This window comes from Sorex araneus, chromosome 6 (genome assembly GCF_027595985.1).
Source record: "Sorex araneus isolate mSorAra2 chromosome 6, mSorAra2.pri, whole genome shotgun sequence".
NCBI classification, from domain to species: domain Eukaryota; kingdom Metazoa; phylum Chordata; class Mammalia; order Eulipotyphla; family Soricidae; genus Sorex; species Sorex araneus.
Genome location: NC_073307.1, coordinates 16,831,662 through 16,855,562, shown reverse-complemented (window position 1 = coordinate 16,855,562; position 23,901 = coordinate 16,831,662). Strand labels below are relative to the sequence as shown.

General features: G+C 38.4%; 1 pseudogene; it reads left to right on the top strand.

Moving 5' to 3' along the window:
• Nucleotides 1–6,281: 6,281 nt before the first annotated feature.
• Nucleotides 6,282–6,403, top strand: LOC129406294 (small nucleolar RNA SNORA72; annotated as a pseudogene).
• The last annotated feature ends 17,498 nt before the right edge of the window (nt 6,404–23,901 follow it).

Sequence of the window (23,901 nt, the reverse complement as noted above, 5' to 3'; positions counted from 1 at the left end):
GGCCAATGTATTTGGGAGCTTGGAATGTTTCGACACATATTTCAGCTTTACATTTCATTCAGAGTATGTGCTTTCTAAGGATTTTTGGAATCCTTATTTTCCTTTCCTTTTGTGCTTTTCTGGGTCTGTTGGACACATTTTCCTAGAATAGCGGAGAAAAGAAACACATGTTAATTTTGCTCACCCAGGGAAGATACTGGGAACATATCTCCTGAGGGACACCTGCTCATTTTCAGCTCTGGCTCTCAGCCACACCTTCCCCAGACTGCTTCAGTTTGGGGAAAATAGTCATGAGTTTTCAGTTCCAATTGGAGTGAGTCCTGAAAGGTCATTTTAGTTTCTGATGTCGGTTTGGGGAAGCTTATATCTTTCTTTTCATTCGGAGGTTCTTTTAACAGGGCATAGCCTCAATAAAGTAAATTCCTAGGACAAGGATTGTACTACATTTGAAGGCAGACCAAGAGCAAGAAACTTTGGTAGAAGAGATGATACATGATAATCTTTCAGTATCTGTATTGTAAATCATAATGCCCAGAAGGATGGTAGGGAAGGGAATGAGAGAGAGAGAGAGAGAGAGAGAGAGAGAGAGAGAGAGAGAGAGAGAGGAAAAGTCCCTGCCATAGACTCAGGCTGGGGTAGGGAGGAAGGATTTGGCAGAAGGGAAACTGGGAACATCGGTAGTGGGAAATGTACACTAGTGAAGGGATGGGTGTTGGAGAATTGTATGAATGAAATCCAATCAGGAACCACTTGTATCAGTGCATCTCACAGTGATACAATTTTAAGAGAGATAGAGAGAAGAAAGAAAGACAGAGAGAGAGGGAGGAGAAAGAAAGAAACAAAGAGAGGGAGAGAGATAAAGAGCAAGAGAGGGAGAGGAAAAGAGAGGGAGGGGGAGAGGGACAGGGAAGAGAGAGAGAGAGAGAGAGAGAGAGAGAGAGAGAGAGAGAGAGAGAGAGAGAGGAGAGAGAAACCTCTCTTAAAACTTAGAAGAACCCATTCTCCATTGGCCTGCTTGACCCCGTGCCCCCCAATGTAAGGTTACTTGAAGCTACTCATGTTGAATGGTTTAGAGCAGAGAGATCCAGTATCCAAATTTTGAAGACAATATAACACAATCCACAACTCTATAGTTATATCCTTTCCTCCAATAGTACACTATTTGGAAAGACGAGTAAGGAGAGGCTGCTAAAATCTCAGGGCTGGGACGAATGGAGATGTTACTGATTCCCCCTCGAGCAAATCGATGAACAACAGGATGACAGTGATACAAGTGATCCTTTCCTAGTTTTCTTTCTTTGTCTTGCATTCCAACATGGACTGAAATAAACACTTCCCCCTTTGCATGTCCCTTCTATCTAAAATGCCAAAAATTGTTTCAATTTTCCCTAAGGCAGAGTCTGGGCAAATGCTTCGTGGTACTACTCACGTACAGGATATAAATCTAAGAGGTATAACTAAGAAGAAGAAGCTTAAGACAAACAGGGAAGGATAAGAAAATGATGTTGAGGGGCTGGAATAATGAGTAGGGTGCTTGCAGCAGACCTGGATTCTATCCTTGGCACCACATATAATCGTCTGAGCCTTCTAGGGTTGATCCCTGAGTGCAGAGCCAGGAGTAAGCCCTGAGGATTGATTGCCACGCATGGCCAAGAAAAGCCAAAGAAATAAAAAGAAAATCAGAAAAAATGTTTTAAAAACATGAAAAATAGAAAAATAAGGAATAAAAAGAAATTGTGATTGATAAGAACACTTATCAGGCAAACATTTGGGTTTGCAACTGCTGGGGATTTCTCCCACTTACGCAGCTCTTTTTTTTTTAGGCAGTCTTGAAATTTATTGACTTTTTCTAAGGGGAAAAGGTAAATACCTGCTTCTTAGAGGCAACCATTGGTTCCAGGTTTTCATTTTCCTGTGGGGACATTTATTCTCTCATAGTTCTCTGCAGCATCTATTACTTTGGTATTTAAGAGGAAGTGTGAGTACTCAGGTATGAGAGCCCAAGTGTGAGAGTACCCAGGGAATCAGTATATTTTGTCATGCTGGAAAACTGTGCCTACTGGAAGTAAAGCACAGCCCTTCAGAAGTAGCTAAGGCCAAGTCAAGTGGCCAGAGACTGGAGAAAAGATCTGAATACAAGAGGTGTTTAGTACACAAGTTAATTTGCAAATGCGCATTTTCCTTAAAGGGGTGCCATAATTAGCATATGTCTTTTGAATGATGATATCTATACTAGCTAAAATAAGATACTTTAAGTCTGGGGAAAAAAAGGTTTTCAACCTGCCACTTGACAGCTATGTGACTTGGGGGCAGTTTTTCTCACTTGTAAAATATAATTATGAGAAGGGTCTACTTTATGGGTTTTCGTGAGGATTAAGTAATTCACGTGTGGTATTGGGCAGAATGTTTTATCTTTGAGAAATACTCAAAAATTCATATTTTTCCTGCATATCAGTAAAGTATTTTGCATTTCTGTGAGTAGAAGACTTTATTTATAGAGCCCTTTGAAAAAATTTCTTCTAAATACCCATAAATTGGTTTAACAGTAAGAGGGAGTTTTCTGTATTATATTTTATTTTTTGTTTGTTTTGTTTTGAGTCCACACCAGGTGTCATTCGGGCTTAATCCTGTCTCTGAGCTAAAATATAACTCATGGCAGTGCTTGAGATGCCATATGAGGTACCAGGGATTGAACCCAGGTTGACCCTGGGCAAGGCGAGCACCCCACCCACCGTACTTCACCTCTATCCACTGTTTGCTATGTATGAGGTTCTGAAACAGACAGGAGAAAAACTAGCTTGTCAGAAGATGGTAGTCAGTGATATGAACTTAAAGAGTTTCAGCAAAAAAAAAAAAAAAAAAAAGGAAAACATTATATTTCTAGGTTATAAGTTTGTTCTGATGAAACCTATCCACAAACTAGCATTCAAAAATTACTTTATAGGGGCTGGAGCGATAGCACAGCGGGTAGGGCATTTGCCTTGCACTCGGCCGACCCTGGTTCTAATCCCAGCATACCATATGGTCCCCTGAGCACCGCCAGGGGTAATTCCTGAGTGAAGAGCCAGGAGTAACCCCTGTGCATCACCGGGTGTGACCCAAAAAAAAACAAAAAAAAAAATTACTCTATAGACTATAACTACCTATAATCACAAGATTTGAGTTGCACATAAATTAAAGCAATGGAATTTGTGAGCCTTGGGTCATATTTTTTTAATGACTCCCTTAGGCAAAAGTATACACACCTATACACAAATACGCACTTACAAAAATCTGTTTATTTATTAGAGGTGGAACATAAACTAGAGATAAGGAATTTGCCAGAAGTTATATAAGTTTAGTTTGGGAATGTTTAGGAAGAAGAATTGATAAATTTTCCTCAAATCTTCCCAGTTTTATGCATAGTCTCAGGAACTACAAGTTTTACAGCATCTTATGCAGACTCAGGTTTTAGTTATCACTACAGTTCATCTGTGTTATGGATTATGAGTGACAGGTAGTCAACATGCTATAGCAGGCTAGCTGGCTTGCCTCCCCCAGTGAAGAAAGTGTGAGTTTACCCAGGAAACAGCTTCTCAATTTTCCATTGGCATCAGCAAAGCTATTTATGAAGGCAAAGCCAGTGCTGCTTCAGAATTAAAATGTGACTTGAAGAGCTTTAAAAAGCAGGCTGAAATGGCTTTTGGATTATCCATGGAAGTGGATTATTCACACCACTGCTCTTCGATTAGCAAACAGTTACTTAGTGTTCATCATTCAGACACTCTCAAATCCATGAATGGGTGCAAGTCGGCTGCAAGCTACTGGGAACACCTACCATGTAAGCCTTCTGAGGAAGTGAGGCTAGATGTCAAGGTCAGTGGTTCTCCAAGGCTGATTCCTGACCCTCAGCTGAAGCATCACTTCTGAATTTATTGGAAATCTGAGATTATTAGCATTTTGTATAAAGAGGAAAAAAATTGGTTTCTCATATATGGGACAAATTGCTTTAGGAGATTGTACATCTCCAACATCTTGAAATATTTGTGTAGAGACAAGGGATGAATTATCAAAGGGTTTTAGAAGAGAATCTGGCCTTGGGTGGAACATTCTCTGAAAAGCTAAAGAGGTTACTAATGTTGCCTCTGGACTAATGGTTTTTGCTTTTATCAGCAATGAGGTTAATGGTCAGAGTATTTTACCTTTGTGTCATTGTTTGGATTTCTGTGAAGCCACTCTAACAATCTAACAATTGTTACATTTAAAACATGGTGATTCCGTTTAAAAAAAAAAGGAATAAAAAAATTTGAAACATTAAAAACAAAATTAAAAAAAACACAGAATGTTTTCCTGAGTTCTGCTGCAATACCCATATGCATTCAAAATAAGTACTTAAGAAACCATATTTCAAATTGGTTTTATCTATTGCCAGAATGTCTGAACCTTCTAAAGACGAAAATACAATGAAGACAAAACAAATTGACATGTGTGAAGGAAAGACAAAAACGCACTTTTATACTTCTATTGGCTTATTCAGATTTTCCCCTTTAATGTTTCTCTTAGTTCTTACTAATTTTACATTTGTAGGAATTAATCAGTGTAAATATTAAAACATATTAGCATAGACTTATTCATAAAGTGAATGTTCTACTCCACAAGAAGAAAACATCCAACCCCATCAAAAAATGGGGCGAAGAAATGAACAGAAACTTTACCAAGGAAGAAATACGAATGGCCAAAAGGCACATGAAAAAGTGCTCTGCATCACTAATCATCAGAGAGATGCAGATCAAAACAACCATGAGATACCACCTCACACCACAGAGACTAGCACACATCCAAAAGAACAAAAGCAACCGCTGTTGGAGAGGATGTGGGGAGAAAGGGACCCTTCTTCACTGCTGGTGGGAATGCCGACTGGTTCAGCCCTTCTGGAAAACAATTTGGACGACTCTCAAAAAATTAGATATTGAATTCCCATTTGACCCAGCAATACCACTGCTGGGAATATATCCCAGAGAGGCAAAAAAGTACAATCGAAACAACATCTGCACATGTATGTTCATCGCAGCACTGTTTACAATAGCCAGAATCTGGAAAAAGCCCGAATGCCCCAGAACGGATGACTGGTTGAGGAAACTTTGGTACATCTATACAATGGAATACTATGCAGCTGTTAGCAAAAAGGAGGTCAAGAATTTTGTAGTTAAGTGGATGGGCATGAAAAGTTTCATGCTGAGTGAAATGAGTCAGAAAGAGAGAGACAGACATAGAAAGATTGCACTCATCTATGGTATATAGAATAACAGAGTGGGAGACTATCACCCAAGAACTGTAGAAATAAGTACCAGGAGGTTGACTCCATGGCTTCGAGGCTGGCCTCACGTTCCGGGGAAAGGTCAACTCAGAGAAGCGATCACCAACTACATTGTAGTCGAAGGCCATGTGGGGGAAGGGAGTTGCGGGCTGAATGAGGGCTAGAGACTGAGCACAGCGGCCACTCAACACCTTTATTGCAAACCACAACAGCTAATTAGAGAGAGAGAACAGAAGGGAATGCCTTGCCACAGTGGCAGGGTGGGGTGGGGGGGAGATGGGATTGGGGAGGGTGGGAGGGACGCTGGGTTTACGGGTGGTGGAAAATGGGCACTGGTGAAGGGATGGGTTCCCGAACTTTGTATGAGGGAAGTATAAGCACAAAAGTGTATAAATCTGTAACTGTACCCTCACGGTGATTCTCTACTTAAAAATAAATAAAAATAAATAAATTAAAAAAAAAAAGTGAATGTTCTAAATGTATATAGTTGTAAAAAAAGTTCTTAGAAGAAACTTTTTTTTAACTTTATCAATTTATCATTGATTTACTGTCACTGTCACTGTCACTGTCATCCCATTGCCCATTGATCTGCTTGAGTGGGCACCAGTAACATCTCCAAGTGAGACTTGTTGTTACTGTTTTTGGCATATCGAATACGCCACTGGTAGTTTGCCAGGAATTCCAAAAGTTCATTTCTATTCATCTAGATGTGTGGAAGTGTCACTACCTCAACAATAAGGAGAGAAATCTCTCCCAAATATGAGATAAAAGAAACAGTAAAGGAACAACCAATTACCAAAGTCATCAAAACTGAAGGTATTTTTCTATAGAACTGAGCTTACAGGGGGTGGTTGTTGTGAAGGGGTACTTGGGACACAGGAGGAGGGAGGTGAGCTCTCTGGTTGTAGGTGTGTTTGAAATGATGTATCCATGAAAAATATGAATACTGATACTGTAAAGCTTGGTACATAAGTAAAAGTATTTTTTGTGAAGTCTCACTGTTCTGATTTTATAGTAATCAGGACAGGCTAAACATTTGCTACAATAAGACAATACATGTGCTCCTAGACCTAGTTCCTTACCAACTTAGAAATAATGGTGATAAATTAAAATTAAGTAAAAATTAAAAATTAAAATGGCTTAAAATATTTGTATTATTATTTGCTGAACCATATTTTCATTTTAGAAAGTTTACAATTCTTAACATGATTTACTAAATAGAAGCTAAAATGTTATTTTTACAGATAATGATAATTATAAAGAAATAACTTTTGTGTAGACTTTGGAGAGTATAAAGTCATATGCATATACAAGCACACTTTTATTTTATAACGAGTTTCTGAACATTTGTGTTGACTGTTGCTATCATTTTATAAAATGCAAATAGGTTAATTTACTGATTTACACATCAATTCACTTATTTAAATTCCTCTACCACCAATGCAAGAGGCTGTGGACTTCAATTTTTACTCATAACATTCATATTCTCTTCCCTAGTTTAGTACTTTTAAATTTTTTGCCTTAGGACCATATCTATAAAGGGCCCTGGGATCTTTAGGTCATTAATATTTTATCGATAGATATTTCACTACATTAGAATTTAAAAATTGAAAAGGTAACATTTATTTTATTTAAACAATAATATTAAAAATTCATTCTTCACAATATTGATAGAATACTTTATTTTAAAGACTGTTTCTTAAGAAAATAGTGAGGATAGTTGTGTTATCATATATTTTTAGTACTCAATAAACAGAAAACAATTAGATTTTCATGACTTTAAATTTATTCTCTTGTGATATAAAATTTTAGGCAAATGGTGTGAACAAAATGACCTCACAGAATTATGTGGTGGAAAATAACCACATTTTTTAATAACTTTTACAGATAGTTGCAGAATTTTTTTGCCTTGATGATTGCCACTTGGAATCTAAATCTGGTTCAACAACCATTAGGTATTGTGTTCATTAAAGTAAATTGACATAATTTTATTCTTATTGAACATTGACCAAACATTTATTCTATGTGTGCTCTGATTACTTGGAAACTTTATTCAGAAATTTTATAAAGTCCTTTTAAATAATGTCACATCTTCATTGTATGGCATGAAAAATGTTTGTTAAGGATACATAAGTCTTATCAGAACAATCTTTGCATATAGTTATTGAGAAGCTGTCAAATTCATAACAGCAGGCATAATTTTTTTTTAATTTTCATTTTTATTCAATTTTTTTTTTTTGAGAACAGATTGGAGACTGGAAATATAGTAGAGTGATTAAGGCAGTGCCTTGCACACTACTCACTTCATTTGGTCCTCAGAACCACATGTGGTCCCTCAACTCTACCAGGAATGATTCGTGATCCATGAGCAGAGTAAGCACAGACCACCATTGGGTGTCTGCCCTCTGCCACTGAAAAATTAACAAATGCCTGTTTTTTTCTTTTAAAGTAATGTTCTTACTTTATTGTGAGGAAAACATCTGTTTTGTCAAATTTCTCAGTATGGAAAATAAGAAATTAGCTTTCATGAAAAAAAAATGACCTAGATATTCATCTTGCAAACAAAAGCACACAAGTGTCTTTTCTCTTAAGACCATCTTTATAATTTGGTGCACAGAATTAATGTTTTATCCATGTTTCCCCTTTTATCACACACAATAATAAGAGATCTATACTCAGAATTGAGTTTTAATACATTTTATTTATTATAATAAATAGCTCTTCTAAGAGACTTCTTTGAAATTGGCCTCAGGTTTGAAATCTGAGTGTGTAACAATGAAAAATACAATGATTACCGACACTGTAGCTTGTGTCATTGATTTTTTTCTTTTTTAATTTGTGGTACTTCATAACTGCCACGGAAATTCTCTTTCTCTGGTCACTGAGTAGCCAACACAAAAATTAACTTTGGTTTATGATCCATTACATACTCAGTATATGGGAGATAAGAGCATTTTTCTTAAAAAAGAAGCTCTTCTATGTATATGATAGAAATATGGCTAATTTTTTCAACATCTACTGTTTCGGGTTGGATAGTGTTACACAAAATGACTTGCTGAAATCTTAATTCCTGGTATTTGTGATTATAAATTTATTTATAAATTGAGTCCTTGTAGCTGTATTAAAACTAATTATCAAGTCATACTGGATTAAGTTGAAGTCTAAATTCATTAATTGGAATATTTTTAAGGAGAGAGATTTGAAGACGTGGATTTAACAGGGAGACCCATAGGGAAGAAAACCTGGTGAAGACAGGTAACTTGATCTTGTCAAAAGCCAAGCTGAGGGTTCTTCTGCAGGACTGGAAGCTTCGAGGCAAGGAACTGAACATATTTCCTGTTCCAACCCTGATCCCGCCTAGCAAAGTAACCTATACCATAAACACTTTGATTTTAGACTTCTGCTTCTAGGAATGGAAGAAGGTACATTTCAATTTGCTTTAAAACTACCCAAGAGGGACTTTATTTAAGCAGCTCTAGGAAACTAATATGCACCTTTTAGCATATTCAGCTAGTATCATTGGTGAGCTATGGCATAAAAAAAAATACTCTAAATAGACTTACGAGAAAGGACATATTGTTACTTGAGTGCTGGTCGCTCAGAAATGGCAAGACTTCTGCTAATTAGGGGGAAACTCTAGTTTTCTGGTAGAGTTGTCGCTGAGATAAGTAGGCCACTGGAGAACAGGCTGACGGGAACATTTCTGTGTGAGCCATTTCACACCCTCAGATCAAATGCTGCTTAAAAGAGGAATGATACATGTTAATATAGCACAAGTTCAATTACTTTCAACTAAGCTAAGGGCAGAAGTGTAGCAGCTCCGGATTCTCTTGCAGCCTTGCTTCAGTCACCCTTCCCAGACCGGGCCCACGGACTGTCCTAATTGGCCCTCATAGGTGACCTGTCACACACACACCTGCACCAGGGCCCTCACCACTGACAGGTTTGCCAGTTCTCAGGCACCAGAGAGATTCCATCCTCTGACTTAGAAGCAGGCTGTGGGGATGGTGCTGTGGCCACGTTTTGCTTCTCCATTAAGGCTCCGGACACTGGCCTGAAGAAAGTGAGCTGCTTCCTCTGGAAGTGGAACAAACACTCAGGTTCCCTGAGTTGGGCTCACCTGCCTCCACTCCATGCTGCTGCAAGACCCTGTGCTTCCCTTAAGCTGGCTGGGAACCATCGAGGGAAAGAAGCTCCCGCTCCCCCTTCCTGTTTTTTTCTGTGGGCAGCAAGGCCTGAGAATCTTAAATAGAAATGAACTGAAATCAGGCAAGCGGCACTGAAGGCCTGTACCTGGGCCTGGGCCTGCCGCTAGCCATGTGAATTATTTAGAAGTCGCTTCGAGTAGCCCCCGGTGACAAGCTTCATTTGGAAAGCAGGGAGGAGTTTAAGTCTTTTCTAGCAGCTGTGTGACAAAAAGAGCATCACCAAGTGAAATTTTTCAGTCATAATTTATAGAGGATTCTAGGTGTGCCAGCTGCTACATGGAGTGTTTAAAAGCTTCGGTTCATTAAATTCTACCCTACGACGAGTAACAATAATTCTCTTCATTGTATGTAGGCAGACATCTAAGCGTAGTAGGAATTGAGTATATTTTACAAGTGGTGGAGTCTACTTACGAAAAGCATAGTTTTGCTTAAATTCAGTTCCAATTCTACCTCCCATGAATAACCCTGAGCACAGTTTATCTATTACATATCTCTGACATGGATTTATAAGTAGATTATTTCTATTTGTCAGTAGATTATCATAATAGAGAGTGATTTATAAAGAGTGAGGTCAAATTGTTTGGTCCACAGTGTATACTCAGAAATAGTGCCTGGCTCAAGTGTACACTCAACGTAAATACTTGCTGAATGAATAAACAGAAGGAATCAGTGAGTGATTAACAGAGAGTGAATTAACAGTGAGTGAATAAAAAGAATCAGCGAATGATTCATAACAAACTCATAGAAAAGTTTCCTATCCACTATAAACAGTTTATCCCATAACAATGTGTATTAGCAAAATTAAAGCTCTTCACTGTACTACTGTATCACTGTCATCCCGTTGATCATCGATTTGCTCGAGCAGGCACCAGTAACATCTCCATTCTTCCTAGCCCCGAGACCTTAGCAGCCTCTCTTTACTGGTTCTTCCCAGCGGTGCCACATTGAAGGCTCTTTAAGGGTAAGGGAAATGAGACCCATCATTGTTACTGTATTTGGCATATAGAGTACACCACAGAGAGCTTGCCAGGTTCTGCTGCTCAGGCAGGATGCTCTGGGTACCTTGCCAAGTTCTTGAGAGGGAGAAGTAGGCTATAAAAGGTCACACGCTTCTGGAAGCTTTGTTTTATAGTCTCTGGATCTTGGCCTTTGATGGGATTACACAACGCCAGGGACAGTTTATGGGTGTGACCGCCTGGTTACTGGAAAATGGGGGATCTGGGTGGAGGAGGCCCAGTCCCAATCTGAGCAGGACTGGAGATCTCAGCCCCTGGTCCCACACACCTGTGTTCCTCTGCTGGTTCCTTCATGTGTGAGGCTCATCCAAACGTGTGGAGAGTGGCCTTGAGCATGGCTATAGCTGGGTTTCAGAGGTCTTCGGCCGTGGGGCTCTGCTCAGGACAGGAAGGGAAACTCAACCTGCTCCCCTTCCTCTTATCTCAAAATAAGATTTTACTTTTTTTTTTTTTTTTTGCTTTTTGGGTCACACCTGGCGATGCACAGGGGTTACTCCTGGCTCATGCACTCAGGAATTACTCCTGGTGGTGCTCAGGGTACCATATGGGATGCTGAGAATCGAACCCATGTTGGCCACTTGTAAGGCAAACACCTTACCCACTGTGCTATCGCTCCATCCAGCCCCAAGATCTTACCTTTTTTTGGCTATGTTTGGCTATTATTTGCTTTCTTTGATACATAATTCTGATATGACAGAAGTAAGGTAGGGGAATCCTCAACCTATTTTTTTAAATTTATTTTATTGAATCACCATGTGGAAAGTTGCAAAGTTCTCAGGCTTATGTCTCAGTTAAACAATGCTCAAACACCCGCCCTTTCACCAGTGCCCATACTCCAACACCAAAAAAATATATATATATACATCCCGCCCCCCACCCCAACCCCCCACCCCACCTGCATAATTGATAAATTTCACTTCATTTTATCTTTACCTTGATTACATTCCATATTTCAACACAAAATTCACTATTATTGTTGGATTTTCAACACAGAACTCACTTTTCTTGTTGGAGTTTATCCCCCCAAAATAAGGCCCTATTGACAAGGAAACATTTGATAATTAGTTTTCCACTGATGAGAATGAAGAGATATAGTCTCCTTTCTGTAGGATTTCTGTATTTTAATAATTAAGTCCAGGGATATTTAAGTTGGAAATTGCATCATTTCCCTTCCTGGGGCAGCATGGAGCAAAAGCTTAGTTCACAGTCTGGAGACATGGCTGGAAGCACTTGCTGGGACCAGAAGTAATATAGCTGTTTCTGGATCCTGGTCGTTAAGCAGCAAACAGCTGTGCAAAGGCATGGCCACCCGGGTCAAATCTCGGTGGAGCTCGAGCCAGTACCGTTCCCGGCCCGAGACTGCCCAAGGGTCCTGCTGTTTCAAGTTCAAGACACATTTTTTTTTCCCACGCCACCAAGTTCATACCTGTTTAAAAGTCCCCAACCTCTTTTTTAAAAGTTATTTATTTTATTGAATCACCATGTGGACAGTTACAAAGCTTTCAGGCTTATGTCTCAGTTATACAATACTCAAACACCCATCCCTTCACCAGTGCCCATATTCCACCACCAAAATCTCCAGTATACCTCCCACCCCCCGCACCCCCACCCCTGCCTATGTAACTGATAAATTTCACTTCATGTTCTCTTTACCTTGATTACATTCCATATTTCAACACAAAACTCACTATTGTTGTTGGAGTTTACCCCAAAAAAGACAGCCCTACTGCCAAGGAAGCATTTGATAATTAGTTTTCCATTGCTGAGAATGAAGAGATATGAAGTCCTGCTGTTCCAAATACATAACTCTTTTTTTTTCCTCCTTCCCGCACCCCCAAGTTTGTGCCTGCTTAATAGTCCTCATAATATGGTGGACACCACGCCGCTTCTCCCTGAAAAGGGAAAAAAAATGAGAAAGAAGGATATTTCCCCTCCTCGGCCAGCGTGGGGCTATGGCTTAGTTCACAGTCTAGAGACATGGCTGAAAGAAGTTTCTGGGACCACAAGTAGTCTAGCTGGCCTCTGGATCCTGGTCAATCATCAGCAAAGCGGCAGTACTAAAGTGTGGCCACCCGGGTTGAATCTCAACGGAGCACGTGCCAGTATAGGCCCCGGTCTGAGACTGCCAAGCATCCTGCTGTTCAAGTACATAATCTTTTTTTCTTTTTTTTCTCTTTTTTTTCCTCCTTTCCACACCACTAAATTCGTTCCTGCTTAACAGACCTCGTAATATGGCAGACGTCACGCCGCTTCTCCCCAAAAAGGAAAAAAACTGAGAAGGAAGGATATTTCCTCTCCTCGGCCAGCGTGGAGCTATGGCTTAATTCACAGTCTAGAGACATGGCTGCTACTTTGATTACCTTAAATATTTCAACAAAAAACTCACTATTATTGTTTGGAGTTTCCCCCCAAAGTCAGACCTGCTAAAAAGGAACCATTTCACATTGCTGACAATTAAGAGATATTAGGTCGTGGCGACGTGGTTTTGGATTTCTGTATAAAGTCCAGGGAAAATTCTGCCAGAAATTGCATCACTGCAAACATTTAGTTCCCTTTTGTGGTGCTCATAAGATGGAAAAGTCTGGAGAGAGAAACCCTACCCCCCTGGCGCCGCATGGGGCAGTGGCTCAGTTCACAGTCTAGAGGCATTTCTGCGAGCCGCTGGTGTCCAAAGTAATTCAGTTGGCCTCCGGGATCATGCTCGTGCAGCAGCTGAAAAGCAAATTCTCAACCTTTGACTCAGCTATTACTCTTAATACTCTTGTTTTCATTCACCTACAGAAAATAGACAAATGATGTTGATTTACTGTTTTTGGCATATCCAATACACACGGGTAGCTTGCCAGGTTCTGCCGCGCGGGTTCGATACTCTCAGTAGCTTGCTGGGCTCTCCAAGAGGGGCAGAGGTATTGAACTCGGATCGGCCTCGTGAAAGGCGAATGCCCAACTGCTGTGCTATCGAGACGTTACTGGTGCCCGCTCGAACAAATCGATGAGCAACGGGATGATAGTGATGACAGTTGTTGATTATCACAGAATAGGTGAAGAATGATACGAAATATCCCAAAGTTTATATTTTGACCATTCAAATAATCTATACAAATTATGAGATGCCTTTTTTTTTTTATCTTAGAAGGTATAGCAACTCCTATTTGAATAACAGGCTTATTGCTAGGAACTCACCAACCACCATTAAATTTTTAGAACTGAAGATATTTAAGAGAATACTAAAATTCAGTTTACCAATAATTTTCCATTTCATAGTATCCTTGGTGATGCAGAGACCTTCCTATGATTTAATATATTTAAGAAGTTTAAGCACTTTAAATCCCTGTTTATGGTTATGAGGGTGGGGGGAAATATAGAGATAATATGATAGCTAAAGCTCTAGATAAATATCAAATTCACAGATAAATAATGATTTTAGCTACAATCTCAGTTACAAAGATACTAGAAAATTTTTATTGCATGAAAAATTAAAACTTACTTATATATGCTATTTGTAAGCTTTCCTTATAAGTATAATTCGGGCCACATTATCCATAGGCAGAATGGACAATTTTCATCCCATTCTATGGTAAACATCTTTAGTAACTATATGTAAAAGATAAACATTGGCTTTATTCTTGAGACAACAAAATCCTGAGACATAAAATACCACCAGACTGTATCTGCAAACATTGCATGAAGAGTTCATGAATGGTAAAGAACTATTTAAAGAAAGACAAACATCTCATTTAATCCTTTAGTTTTCAGTAAAATCTATCACCTTAAATCACAAACTTCTCTTATTTCTGGAAAACAGCGTAACTTTTCCCCCTTAAAATATGCTATTTTGTCCATTCACAAAATTTATGAACTTCACTACTTCAGGTGAACTAATTAGAGTCAAGCTTGTCATTTTATTTATAAATTCAGTCCTATTGATGCATGTCCTTTTGGCTATGAAAACTCACTCCTGATCCTTATTTATTTTTTAAATGTGTTTCTAATTATGCACTGTGACTTATGGTCATTCATAGTTGTGTTGAGCAGTCTATAGTCCTGTACCTTTCCCACCACGGGCATCAACTCCCCTCCAGCACTGCCCCAGGTTCCCTCCCTCCCCAACCCACAGCCTGCCTCTGTGACATGCACATATTTAAGTTTAGTTGCTGCGGTGTTTTGATCTCCTGTTTTAATCACAGTGCTAGTTCCTTTCTCATCCCAATTTGAATTGTTCTCTCTTTGTATCATGCTGGCCATTGCAATATGTTAGCTACTGAGTTTGACAGGCTTCTTAGTTTCTCGTGATTCTATTCTTTCATTTCCTCCCAAAACCCACCTCAATAACTCTCATTTGCCTTTACTTTTTATGCATTTACAAACAATGAACTTGAAATAGTCTTTGAAGAGCACTCTGACAAGTCATTATCTTTGAAACCTTTTTAAAATGTGTACTTTGCACTAGGGTTAGAGAGATATAAATTAAACGACATACCCAGAGATATGACAGTGGGCAAGGTGTTTGCCTTACATATGCCTGACCAAGGTGTGATTCCAAGCCTCCCATGTGATCCTCTGAGCACTCCAGGAGTAATCACTGAACATCACCAGGTGTGACCTCCCAAAACTAAAACTGCATGCATAAGACTCAGTTCCACACAGTATGCTTTGCAGTATCATATACTTCACTTATTTACTTTGAACAAAACTTACAGCCTCATTGATTTATGAAGTCAGCCTGCCTGGCTTTAAGTACCAGCTCAGACACACGTATGACAGAGAACAAGTTACTTAATAATTGCGAATCTTAATTCTTTCCTGTTACCAAAAATTGTATCTTTGAAGTATCTGTTTTAGTATAAAACTTTTATTGGTGTTCACTGATATGTAGTGTACCTTAATTTATTATATTTATTCAACTGATATTTTCTGAGTAGCTGTTTTGATGCATGCAATGTTTTTTTACTGAGATGTGAACAAGAGAGACAAGCTATTTGCTTTGACATTGTTCAAATTACAGTATGAGGAACAGTTATTCTGTCATGAAATAACATGCCTGTATCAGTTATTATAGTTAGTTATATATACAGTTATAAACAGTTATAAACCATCTATTATGGTTTATAGATTCAGTGCTATATTAGTTTTTAAAGATCTTGAATATAGATTTGAATACATGTCCTTTAAGATTATATTGAAATGAAATTTTTGAACGATTAATTGTTACAATAAATGTTCCAAAATGAAATAGAGCTCATTATATAAACATTTCATAGGTGTCATTGAAATCTACTCCCACTTCTGTTAAAAGCCTCAATTCTCAATTTCCATCAGTATAATTAAAAGCCAGGTATTGAAGACTTTTGGTGAGTTTGGGTGGATTCTTTAAGTGATAACTTTTTCCCCAAGTATAAAAAGTGTGGGATTTCTTCCCTTTTCAACTAAAGTTAAGAAAGATATTATAAGGAGAACTAAACTCTTCTCTTTATAGGATTATATATGATTTCTCCTTAGCTTGAAAAGCATGGTACTCATTTTTTCTAATTACATTTGAAAAACCCCAATATTAAAATGTAGTTTAGTTTCTTTGATGATGAACTTATGAAGTGTTGAGTAGTCTACCATCCTTGAATTAGTTGAGGAATATAACATTTATCAATTCCCCGTGAAATTAATGTTCATGAAATCTCAATGGTAGTATGATGGTTTATCTTCTCTTCCTTAAGGAGTGCTTCAGGGAAGATTGAATAAACTCTTGGAACACCTTGAGATTCCAACAGTTGTCTCTATCTGAAGGAACAAGTAACTAGCTGTAGTAGTGGCAACAGAGATATACTCAGAATCCTTGGCTATCAAGAGGAACTAGACTAGAGGCCAAGATATAGTACAGCAGGTAAGGCTCTTGCCTTGCATGTGGCTAGGGTTAGATCCCTAGCACCCCATATAGACCTGCCAACAGGTAAGCTCTAAATTCTGCTGAGTGTAGCCCAACAGCAAAAACCAAACAAATGAACAAGCAAAAGGATGAATTTGGCCATTTACATACGTAGCGTCGTACACATTTATATTACTCTAAATGGATACTTATAGAAGAAATCAAGATACTGTGATAGGATAATAAGAGTCCAGGAGAAAATGACATTGACTAGAAATTGGCTATAGTAAGACAAAAGTAATGTGGGAATGTACAATTTGGTGAGATTCTCAGAACAGGAAAAAGTTATTGTGGCAGGAAGTAGCTAGATGGGTAATATTCTAGATATTGATAACGTTTTGTAGGAAAAGAAAATGGCAACTACCAGGTTGACAGAAATGCAATAAAATATTTATATTCTAGGATCAAAAAAACCTTTTCAGAAGTTCAATAAGTGGAAGTGATGAAAAATATTGAATTTTTTTCAGGGGAAGGGAACTGTAAGGGCAGATCAAGTACAAACTTGGGTTTCATTTTCAGCATACAAGAATAAATAGTTTAACACAGAAAGTGACAGGAAGTGATTTATATTTTGAGGATTACTTTTAGTTATAGTGAAGCAGCAGAAAACTCTTCAAAGTTACAGAGATAATGAGGGATCAATAACCTTCTATGAGAGATGAGGACCTGGAACAGTTAGAATAGATTTAGAAAAGTTAAGAAATGTGGGTGGAAGCATGGTACAAGAGCACAGAAGATCACAAGAAAATGATGTGAGACACAGTTGCCCTCGAGCGTAAACAAAAGTCAAGGGGTGAAGATTCTGAGTGAATGACGGCTGCAGGGATGAACTGAAACTACTCCACACAGCTTCCCAGGCAAGAAATGAAAGGGGAGCATTGGATATAGATTTCCTTCAAACCAACCTAAATGTTCAATTGTGGTATAGATCCAAACAGGTGAAGTAAAAAGAAAGAATCTAGGAGTGAAGGAGCTGGATAACAATTCGAAGTAATATTCCAAAGGACATTGGCATGTAGTTTTTGTTAAGGATATCTCACTTACTTAGGTGTAATAACAAGCTCCAGGTTACCTATGGTCATAGACATTCAGAAAGTTGCTAATGATAACAAAGAAAATCAAAGCTATATCAAAGCTATACCCGTGTGACAGTGGGCATCTGTCCTAACGTTCCCATTAACAAATCTTTATTTAGAGCACCTAAAATAGAAATGAATGCATAATGTCTATGAAAATATTTGTTGAATGCAAATATTTGTTGGATGAATGAATATTGTCTACCTTCCCAGTGATTTTGTAAGTCTACATCTGTTCTCATCCATAGAACCCCTTTAGATTGTGAGCGACATGAAGCGTTTACTCTAATCAATATCTTCATCTATATAATCAAGATTTGATTGGCTGCCACATGTGAAAGACGGTCATTGATAAAATAATAAACAGTACAAACCTTCTCCTATTCCTGAGAAACTAAACATTTAGTAGAGGATATTAAACATATAATTATGCATAAAGACACTTAAATACAATTGACAGGTGCAAGAAAAAAATGGAACATATCAGTAGGGTACTATAAATAGTAGAAAAATCATCCTCTACCCTTAGAGAAGAAACACATTGTAACTTAAACAAATAAAGGAACCATACATAACTTTAGTTTTTATGTGTAATCTGTCTAGAACATAAAACACGTGCATGCATAGTGTTTAATGCCCTTTAGAGTGGAAAATCAGAGCTGACATTTTGACAGCACATGCTACCCAGGTGAATCAGTGTGTTAAAGCAACATAGTATGGATATAATGAAGCCCTATTCTTGTCCCATAGCTATGGTGGTCAGGGAATTACCAAAGAGACTCACTTTGGGGTAGGGTATTGTACATCCCTGTCCATCTGTCAAGTACACAGGAGTATTGGCTCTCTGCCTGTGTCAGAAATTAGATTGATCCATCCAAGTATTAAATGTGTGCATAGAATACCTATGATGGTTGTTAAAAGATTAGAAACTCTTTAGAGATTTCAAATTCGGTCAGAGACCCATCTACTCAGAAACATTAAAGATATTCGTGAGAAAGAAAATTTAGAAATGTAAGCTGATAGTGGGATGGGAAATGAGAAGATTAGGGTTAGACTGTCAGGAAGTGATGGGTCCAGAAGAAAATGTATTTTGATGCTTAACCAATCATGAAGTTATATTTCTTTGGTTCATACCACCACTGGGCTTATATTTGCTGCCTCTTCTGGAATGTTTTGCTCCTGCCTTATTTTTCGTGGCATGTGCATGCATGCATGTGTGTGTGTGTGTGTGTGTGTGTTAAGATCACAGCCCAAGATATTTTTTTGATCACTCTTCTCAGTTACTCTTCCATCATTCTTCCATCATGTTCTTCATGACATTAAAATGCACATATATTTTCTTGATTTATGGGCATTTAAGTGGCCTTTTGCATTAATATATAAGCCTAATGAGGGCAGTTATTTATTTTGAGCTATTTGTTAAACTCAAAAATAATGGGCAGGTCAAAAGTATTGTATAAATATTTATATATAAAGATGTAAAGAGAGGGTTCAGCAGGGTGACAACATTTCAATGAAACTCTTCAGTGCCACCCTCAAGAACATCATGGGATGACTGGAATGGGAAGGAATGGGAGGGAAGATAGACAGTCGGCAACTACACCACCTCTGCTTCCCTGATGACATCGTTCTCATAACACCAAATATCAGCCAAGTGGCAGGAATGCTGGCCAACTTTGACCGTGAGTGTGGAAAGGTTAGACTGCAGCTGAATCTCATGAAGACAATGTTCATAAGATAAACAGACTAGTTCCTGATTTTCCTTTTGCCCTCATTGGAACTAACATCTCCAAATGCAGCATTTATGTGTACCTAGGTCGAGAACTCAACATGACAAACCACCTGGCACTTGAACTGTGCAGGAGGAAGAGAGCAGCTTGGAACACCTTCAAGAGTGTGGAAGACGTGGTTAAGAAAACAAAGAACCTCTGGCTCTGGGCACATCTTCTCCACTGCACTGTTCTTCCTGCACTAACATATGCCTCAGAGACCTGGGCCCTATAAAAACAGATGAGAACGCTATTCGGGTATCCCAAATAGGAATTGAAAGAGCTATGCTTGGAGTATCACTTTTCACTCAAGTGAGAGAAGGAATCTCAAGTTCTGACCTCCGTTGACCATCAAGACTTAGGGACGCTGTCTTGTTTGCCAAGGGGTCAAAATCAGATAGGCCAGACACGTAATGCCATTTAAAGACTTTAAAGACGACCACTGGACTAGAGCTGGTACCGACTGGATTCCATGGGACATCAAATGACCACGTGGAGCCCACCTACAAGATAGTCAGACTTCTTCATCAAGACCCTGAATGAACGGCTTGAGGCTCTTTGTGTTCCTGGAGTGAGCAGATGCCATTAGGCTACACTAGCACTCGACAGGGATGAATGGAGACGTTATTGGCACCCGCTTGAACAAATTAACAAACAAGGGAATGACAAGTGGTACAAGTGATATAAAGAAATGAAGGATGATAACTATAATTGGAATGATATAGATGTCACTTGCACTGAAGGTTGGAAGATTTTTACACTGTGTTACTTGAGGGCCTGGGGTCACTTACAGCAACATTCAACTTGACAATATGGGTCCAACCGATAGTTGCTCTGGCTTGCCTTTGGTGCTGCTCAGGCTGAAGTGTTCCTTATGCAGTGGAGCTCAGGAGGCCATCACAGCTATGCCTGAGGATGCTCAGTGGGTTATGTGGTTGTCAGAAACATCCTACTTGTCCAAAAAAACACAGACTCGGGGAAAAAGAAATAGTACAGTAGGTTGGGTGTTTGCCTTGTATGTGGCCAACCAGATTCAATCCCAGAAGCACACATGGTATTTTGAGCACCTCCATGAATGGTCCCAGAGAGCAAAATCAGGAGTAAGGCTTGAGCATCAATGACGGTAGCCCCCCAAATTCAATAAATAAAAATGCATAGACACAGAGACTTGAGATCAGCAACAGTGAGATGTCATAACTATTGATTTTTAATTACAAATCAAGTGACTAATAAAATAGGCACATCCAAAACGGTCACAACAGGCATTATATTCTCTAGTGCATAAGTCTCTTCTGTGGCTTTTCATTGCCTAAGTACAATGGCATGTACAATATTCTCAAATGTTACCTAAGTTTAGTTAGACATTTTTAAATCCATGTACCCTATTTGGTTAGGCATTACATAGGCAGGCTACGAGTCATTTTCCGCTTAAGATTAAATACTTTGTCTTGAAAATATACCATCAGAGATTTTATTTATAATATGTTACTATAAATGAAACTTGGTGAGAAATTTTATTTTGGGGACATACCTAGCTGTGCTCAGGGCTTACTTCTGGTTATGCGCTCAGTAATCACTTCTGGCAGGTTCAAGGGACCCTTTGGGCTGCCAGGGATTGAACCCAGGTTGACTGCATGTTAGGTAAGTGCCTTATCTAGGGTACTATTGTTCTGGCATGCATAAATGGAACTTGGGGTCAGCCCCTTAAGCAATCTCCTATGCCCAAGAATGTCCTTTTATTGCTCAAAATCACTTGGACTTCAGTCTTATTGAGAAGGAACGTCATTAAGTCTTCATTATCTGTTCCTTTATTTCACTTCTCCTAATAGGAGAAGTCAGGTCAAAGGGAGATAGGCAGAGCATGATCAGGAATATGACCAGAAGGAAAGGAATTCCTGGTATGGAATCTCACATTAGGATGTTCTCGATAAACTGAGTAACCTAGATGCTCAAACACCAGAAGATAATTGACTCTACTCCTAACCCCTGTTTCATTGACCCATCTGGAAAAAGTTTCTGCCTTCTCTGGAATCCTAGTGAAGAAGATCTCTCTCATTATCCAGGAGCTTTTCTGCTTTATTTTCTCTTCCTTTCCCTTCTCTTAAATACTTTTTTTTTCTTATTTCAGTCATTTAGTTAATACTTAGTCCCTTGCTTTCATTTTAAATTATTGAAGACAAGAACCTGAAAAGCTATACCTGCTACAATTATTTTTGTGTGTGAATATATAATGTACATAATATGTATATAATTTATATATATACATGTGCTTCCCTCATTGTGTACCTGTATGTTCCTTTCTTTCCAGCTTTAACATACTTAACAAAATTTGCATATATGATAGCTAGCCCTGTATATTGTCAGATATTGTGAAATAACCCTAACAATCAAGTTGAAAAACATTTGTAACCTCACATGGTTGCAATTGTGTATAGTGGATGTTAAGTTTCTAATATCACTTTCTCTTATTATGAAAATGCCATGCAGTACTATTCAAAATACTGGGCATTAAATCTCCAGAACTTATTCATTCCCCTATAAATGGAGACTTTTTCCTTGTCTAACGTGTGCAATGCTTTTCTGTCCTATACTCCAAAGAATGGCTTCTCAAAGCTATTTCATCTTTTCAGCCTCCCTTTAAAAGATGTATTGAGAGACGGGAGAGGATTCAGTGTCCAAAAGTACCTGTTTGGTAAACACTAGGTCACCAGTTTGAATCCTGATGGTGCTTGCAGGAGTTGAAGCCAATTTGACAATTCTAGTTAGGAAAATCTTGCAAGACAGGGCCCAAAAGATGACTCAGGGGTTAGAATGTACAACACAAGAGTGGGGCTCTGACCTTACCCTCCAACCTTAAGGCTCAGAATCCTTGGTAAAATAAGAATAAATTGAAAATAAAATTATCCCCTTCCACCCTTCTATTATAATAAGGTAGAAAGAAATCTAGACTGTATGTCAGGTAAATATGTTAGCTTACAATCAATATTTCGTCACAAGTTCCTCCTCTCAGATTTGTCATTCGTAAAATGAGGGAGTTGTACTAGCTATTAATGTAAAGTGTCTTCTAAGTATGAGTGCTATGATTCATAGGTAATATTTAAATTTTTGTTCTTGTTTCCAACCAATCTTCCTTAAGGGCATAATTGGACAACTGATAATAAAGATCTTGGCAAATGCTCAAGTTGAGTGGGAAGCTAATGTGAGTATAAGCTTTACGTCTTGATCTTGCTGACCTGGTTGCAAGTGGAATTTCAAATTCTCTAAATCATATGGAAATTTTAACTGTTAAAAGTATTCTTATCTCCACTGAGAGACTTCTGCTTCTACAAGTGCAGTTTTAAGAAATTCAGAAGAGATACATTTGGCAAAAATAATTGCTATGAATTAACTTTCTTCAGAAAAATATAAATTTCTTTTTGTTTGTTTGCTTTTGGTTTGGGGACCATGCCAGGAAGTGCTCAGGGCTTACCTTTCCAAACAATAATAAATCAGAACTTTTATGGTTTTATTAGAATGTAATTTCAAAAAAAATACATTCATTAATTTATTTTGCATTTGTTGTACACCCAAGGTTGTTCAGGGCTTATTCCTGGCTATGAACTCAGGGATTTCTCTGGGTAGTGTTCTCGGGAACCATATGAGGTGCCATAGATCAAATTCAGGTCTGCTATAAGCAAGGTAAGCACTCTGACTGTTACACTATCACTCTAGCCCTCCCTAATGTTTCTCTTTTTAGCAAAACAGTTTGTCACTAACTTTGATGAAAAGGGAGAACAGAAGAAACAATCCTCATGATGAGGATACATAGTAGTTAAGAACTTAAACTCTTGATTCAGATCAGTTTTTGGACTAGGTTTGGTGTTTGGACTTAGTGATACAGTGATGCTCAGGGGCTACCAGAGCTTAGTGGTATTTAGGGAGTCAGACAATGCCGGGGATGGAATGGATGGAACTCAGGGCCACCATCATGATGGACAAGGGCTCTATTGTGTGAGCTCTCTCTCCAAGCCCATCCCTTGGCACATAATTTAACTTCCCCAAGTCTCATGGCCAGCATCTGTATAGTGTACATAGTGACAGTACTGATCTCACAGTTCTGCTTGACTTTTAAATGAGATAACTTATGGAAAGTGTTTGTCACAGTACCTTATTCCTTAACTGAAGTTCCATAAATATCAACTATGACTCTATTCTACAATATTTGTAATACTAAGTTACTAGTTGTAAATACCCTAAGTAATGAGATTGGTTAAAGAGTCTCTCTCTAGTATTCCCTATCCCCTTCTCACCTTCACATATATTTTGCTTATTTAAGCTCTAAGGGCTTTAAAAAAAGGTTTTCTTAGCATTATAACACAGTGTATATAAGTAGCTTCCAACCTGCTATGAATGATTAAAAAATAAAGAGATAATGTCCATAAGTGGAATTTCTTTACTGGAGGATGACATTGGTTTCTGCTTTCTCCTTGCGCATAAGGAAGGTAGGTTGACTGAGTAATATCCATCACAATGCTCCTGAAGCACTCACTTTTCCTCAGTATTCAACTTCTGTTCCTTCTATTTGTTAACCACTCACTTCCCCTAACCCGAATCTGAGACTTGTAAAGTCAAATTTT